This window comes from Glycine soja, chromosome 10 (genome assembly GCF_004193775.1).
Source record: "Glycine soja cultivar W05 chromosome 10, ASM419377v2, whole genome shotgun sequence".
NCBI classification, from domain to species: domain Eukaryota; kingdom Viridiplantae; phylum Streptophyta; class Magnoliopsida; order Fabales; family Fabaceae; genus Glycine; species Glycine soja.
In genome coordinates this window covers 21,608,714-21,614,734 of record NC_041011.1, presented here as the reverse complement: position 1 = coordinate 21,614,734, position 6,021 = coordinate 21,608,714, and positions in this window count along the sequence as shown.

Below are 6,021 nucleotides of genomic sequence, written 5' to 3'. Positions count from 1 at the left end.
GGTCGACAAAAGCGGGGCTTTTTCTCCTACGTATCCTTGATTCGTGATTAGTAACTCAGACCTACGTAGTTCTTGCAAAAGCGGTAAAGTTACATGTTGATTTTATGCTTTTGAACAGTCCATGTTAACCGATAAAAGCAAAGAGGACCGTTTAAGGCGTTGGACCTTAAATGGTTTTTAGTGATTTTTGCGGACAAAGCTTGATTTGTGAGTTGATTTTAGCTTTAGTTTCACTTTGGTTATTAGTCAATTCATTCAAGGAAACTTCCAAAGAAAAACGTCCGATTGATTTTTATGATTATTTTATTCAAAGATAATTTGATTATTTTATTATTATTTTTTCAATATATTTTGATTATTTTATTATTATTTTGCCTTTTTTTGGTTTAACCGTGGTTACAAGGTGAACGATCGGTTAGATTTTGCTTTAACAATGATTAAACGAGATTACAATGCAACAATGATTAAATGAGATTACAACGTAAATGATCGGTTGAAATTCATTTTATCATTTATTAGGCGAGATAACGACTTAACCGATCGGTTAAAGCTCATTTAAAATGGAAGAAAATAAAACCAAAAGTGAACGAAATAAAGATGAAAGCCAACAAAATAAGAAATGAATTGAAAGTCTCAGATTCGAAAACTTATCGGTTGACGAACGAAGAACTAATGAAGAACGGTGAAGAATGGTGGAAAACCTTCACGGATTTGCTCACGAAAACGTCTCCGAAGAGTTACGCAAGCACCTCGGCTTGGATTTTCTTCACGGAAACCATTTTTTTCACCCAAAACAACTGAAATGCATAGCATAGGGGTTAGGGACCCTTTGGAACAGCCTCCCTTCGCCTATTTATAGGAAAAGAGGGGAGGAGGTTGCCGCCCAGCTCACCCAGGCGATCTGGGTTGCTTCCTCCTTAAGTAACCCAACTTCCAAAATGTTCTGGAAGAGCCTAGATTCGAAAATTTGAAAATTTCTATTTGCACCCCCATCTTTATAAGTTCACCCCTCTTTCATAATTTACGGAAAAGTCACGGAAGCCTTATGGAAGCATATAGGACTTGATTTTCTTCTTTTTCCTCTCCCCTTTCACCAATATCAAGTGAAATATTCTTACCCAAGGTTTTCAGAAATTTTACGGAAGCCCCGAAAGCATAGAGGACTTGATTTTCTTCTTTTTTCCTCTTCCCTTTCACCAATATCAAGTGAAATATGCTTACCCAAGGTTTTCGGAAATTTTTATGGAAGCATCACGGAAGCCCCGATAACCATTTTTCAACAAAATGTGGAGGATCTTGATAAGTTCACCCCCCGTTTTTGTGTTTTTGGCTGTTTTCTTTCCGAAATCTCACGAAACTTTACGGATTCCACCGCGATGAGTGTTAAGCATTCTGAAGCGATCAACAATGGTCCTCAGATGAAATTAGAGTGTAACAGTTTATTTACACACACCCCACTTTGCTAAATACACTCCCGTTTTTGTGTTTTTGACCGATTTCTTCTCGAAACATCTCGAAACTTTACGGATTCCACAACGTTGGGTGTTAAACATTTTGAGGTGGTCAAACGAAGGTCACATGCCGACAAACAATGGTCCCTAGATTAAATTAGGGTATGACACTAACTAATGAGATTACCCTCACCCATCTTGGCACTAAATTTGTGTTGCATCCTCAAAAACCTTCACAGGTAGCTAAGGATCAACTTACAATGAAGGAAAAGAAGGATAAGGAAAAGTTAGAAAAACAAAAGAAAAAAAGGATAGTAAGGCCTTAACTCCAAAGGTCAAGGAGATGGAAAAAGAGGGAATGTGTTCCTCTAAGAAAGTTGTAAAGAATGAGAGTCATTTTGAAACAAAAGGAGATATTAAGAGAGCTCTTCTTCTCAAGCAATCTTTCTACATTCTCCTCTCAAAGGAGACTTCCCTTAGCACTACCACAATTCCCCCACTTGAGACCATTAGCCAAAGGTCCAAGAACTCTTGCAGGAATTTGGTGATGTATTTTCCAAACAGATACCCCCTAAGTTACCTCTTCTTAGGGGAATAGAACACCAAATAGACTTAGTCCCAGGGACAAGCCTTCCTAATAGGCCAGCTTATAGGACTAATCCTCAAGAGACCAAGGAGATTAAATCCCAAGTTAACGAATTGTTGGAGAAGGGCTGGGTCCAAGAGAGCCTAAGTCCTTGTGTTGTGCTTGTGTTGTTGGTGCCCAAGAAGGATGGTAAGTGAAGAATGTGTACAAATTGTAGGGCCATCAACAACATAACTGTGAAGTATAGGCACCCCATTCCTAGGCTTGGTGATATGCTTGATGAGTTGCATGGTGCAAACATATTTTCCATATTTTCCATAATCACTAAATAAGGATGAGAGAAAGTGATGAGTGGAAAATTGCTTTCAAGACCAAGTTTGGGTAGTATGAGTGGCTAGTGATGCCTTTTGGGCTCACTAATGGACCAAGCACCTTCATGAGGCTAATGAATCATGTCCTAAGGGAGAGCGACGCGTGACTCGCGGGTGCGTGTTCCAAGAAAGGAATACGCACGGAGTCACCACCAACGTTTATTTGAGGAAAACGTCGGAAAAACCGGAAAAGACGTGATCTACGAACTTTAAGTGAAAGGTTCGGGAGTTGTATTTACGCACGGGGAAGGTATTAGCACCCCACACGTCCGTCACAAGAGACGGAAACCTTTTAATTAAATGTGCAAACATGACTTTAATTTTATGTTCTCTTTTATGTTTTTATTCCTTTTCATATTTTTTATCTTTTTGCGGTCGACGAGGGTGTTTCCCTTGCTCCTACGTATTCCTTAATTGCGATAAGGAAATAAGACCTACCTAGTTCTTTGTGAACAAAGTGTTTGGTTAAGTTGTTTTTATCTTTTTTTGCAAAATATGTTTTTATTGAATGAAAGGTCATTTAAGGCGTTGGACCATTAAACAATCTTTCAATTCCTTTGAAAAGAGAGAAGACATTAAGGTATTGACCATTAATGATCTCTTTATTTTTGAAAGAGGTAATAAAGTTACATGTTGATTTTAGGCCTTTAGAAATCTACACTTAACAAATAAAAGCGTAGAAGACCATTTCAAGGCGTTGGACCTTTGAAAATGGCTTTTTTTAGGCGATGACAAAAGTTCGGTTTATGAATTGATTTTAGCCTTAGTTTCGCTTTGGTTATTAGTCGATTCAATCAAGAAAGAGAAATCCCAAAGAGAAACGTCCGATTGCTTTTTTGGTTTATTTTACTAAAAGATATTTTGTTATTATGATATTATTATTTTACCTCTTTTTGGTTTCCAACGTGGTTACGTCACGACCGAACGGTCGGATTTCATTTTAATAGAAATTAATGGATATTACAATTCAAATGATCGGTGAAAATTTATTTTATTTTTTGATTAGGCAAGAAAATGACTTAAGCAAATGACTAAAGCACGTCAAAATGGGGTATGAAAAGTAAATGCAATGAAAATAAAAGCACGTGAAAACAAATGAGGACTACTAAGGGTACATAGAATGAATTAAAAAGTTCGATTTCTGGAACTTACCGGTTGAAGACCGAAGGACGATGAAGAACGTTGAAGAACGGTTGAAAATCTTCGCGAAATCACCCACGGAAACGTTACGGAAGCGCCTTGGCTTGGATTTTCTTCATGGAAACAATTTTTTTCACTAATTTCAAGTGATTCTCGAATTACCAGGAGGGTTGAATATTTTTCCCTTTCACCTCTCCCCCTATTTATAGGAAAATGGGGGAGATGCTTGCCACCCAGCTCGCCCAGGCGAGCTAGGTTGCTTCCTCCAGAAGCAACCGCCTTCTGGAGGAATTTTTTGGAAGGCCCAAGTGGGACTGGTTGCTATTTGCACCCCCATTTTTACTAAGTACAACCCTGCCTTTTTTTGGTGATTCTTTTTCCGTAACGTTACGAAACTTTACGAATTTTGTAACGATGCTTGTTTTCTTTCCGTAATGTTACGAAACCTTACAGCTTACGTAATCATCCCTTTTTTGCCTTCCGGAATGTTACGGAACTTTACGGATTGCGCACTACCACTTCCTTTTAATTTCCTGCATGTCGCGGAACTTCATGGATTGTGCTACAATGCTTTCTTTTGACTTCCGGCACGTCACGGAACTTCACGAATTGCCTAACGATGGGTGCCAAGTACCTCGAAGTGGTCAAAGGAGGGTCGCATCCCAACAACGGATGGTCCCCAGACGAAATTAGGGTATGACACCACTCAATGAGTTGGTGAAGAAGAATGTGGAATTCACATGGTGTGAGAGAGAAGAGCAAGCCTTTGCTTTGCTATAAGAAAAGCTCACCAAGGCACTCGTTCTAGCTCTCCCTGACTTTTATAAAACTTTTGAGCTAGAGTGTCTTAACTACCACATGTATGATAAGGAGCTTTATGCCGTAGTTAGAGCCCTCTAAACTTGGGAACATTGCCATTTTCCAAGGAGTTTGTTATTCATAGTGATCATGAATCACTTAAGTACATTAGAGGACAATGCAAGTTAAACAAGAGGCATGCAAAATGGGTAGAGTTCCTAGAGCAATTTCCATGTGTTATCAAATACAAAAAGGGAAAGACCAATGTGATTGCAGATGCTCTTTCTAGGAGACACACATTGCTTTCTTCTATTGGAGCTCAAATTTTAGGATTTGATAACATAAGGGAATTGTATGTTTATAATGAGTACTTCTCTCCCATTTATGCTAGTTGTGGGCATAAGGCCCAAGATATATTCTACATTGCTAAGGGGTATTTGTTCAAGGAGGGAAGACTTTGTATACCCCAAGGATCCATTAGAAAGTTGTTGGTCAAAGAGAGCCATGAGGGTGAGCTAATTGGGCATTTTGGAATTGATAAGACTCTTGTCTTCCTCAAGGAAAAATTCATTTGGCCCCATATGAAAAAAGATGTCCACAGGTATTGCACTAGGTGTGTGGCTTGTTTACAAGCCAAGTCTAAGGTGATGCCTCATGGGCTATACACACCCTTACTCATTCCATTTGCACCCTGGGTAGATATTAGTATGGAATTTTTCCTTGGGCTTCATAGGACCCAGAGGGGTGTAGACTCTATCTTTGTGGTGGTGGTGGATAGGTTTAGCAAGATGGCACATTTCATACCATGCCACAAGGTAGATGATGCTAGTCTCATCTCAAGACTCCTCTTTAGAGAAGTTGTGAGGCTTCATGGTTTTCTTAAGATTATTGTGTCTAATAGAGATGCTAAGTTCCTTAGCCATTTTTAGAAAAATTTATGGGCTAAGCTAGGAACTAAGCTCTTTTTCTCCACCACTTGTCACCCACAGACTGATGGGCAGACAGAGGTAGTTAAAAGATCTCTATCCATATTGTTAAAGGCTTTCCTAACAGGGGGGTTCATAGAACTACCAGACAGTCACCTTTTGAGGATGTCTATGGGTTCAATCCTCTCTCACCTTGGACTAATTCCCCTTCCTATGGTGGTGAGATTGTTTTTGACTCATCTTCTCCTTGAAGTGGCGTCTCCAATCACCTTTCATCCTTCTCCATTCCGCTGCCATTGATCTTCAAGAAGCAAAGGATTTCATTGATGAAGAAGATCCAAGGCCTACAAGCTCTACATAGAGCTACATCAATAGCTATAAGCAGACATCCTACTTCTTATGAAATTGTACCCTTCCATCCCCCAACTAACTTCTAGAATCTTTCCTGAATGAGGTTATTTAGTTTCCTTTTTGTTACATAAATCAGACATGAGTCTTCACTTAACAACTAAAAGTGTTCCTATCACAAATGGACTGAGTACTTGTTCCTCCTTGCCGAGGACTTGGATGCATGAGTATCTGGCAAAGCGGAGGGGAGGGTACTTGTAAAAGGAACTTCGATGACCGAGTGAGGGTTTGGCTCAAAGCTATTAATGATATATAGTAAGTAGGTGAGAATGAATCTATGCTTTATCTGGGGGATTCACCCCTTTTTATACTAACCTTGCTGGGCTTGGAGTCTATGGGCC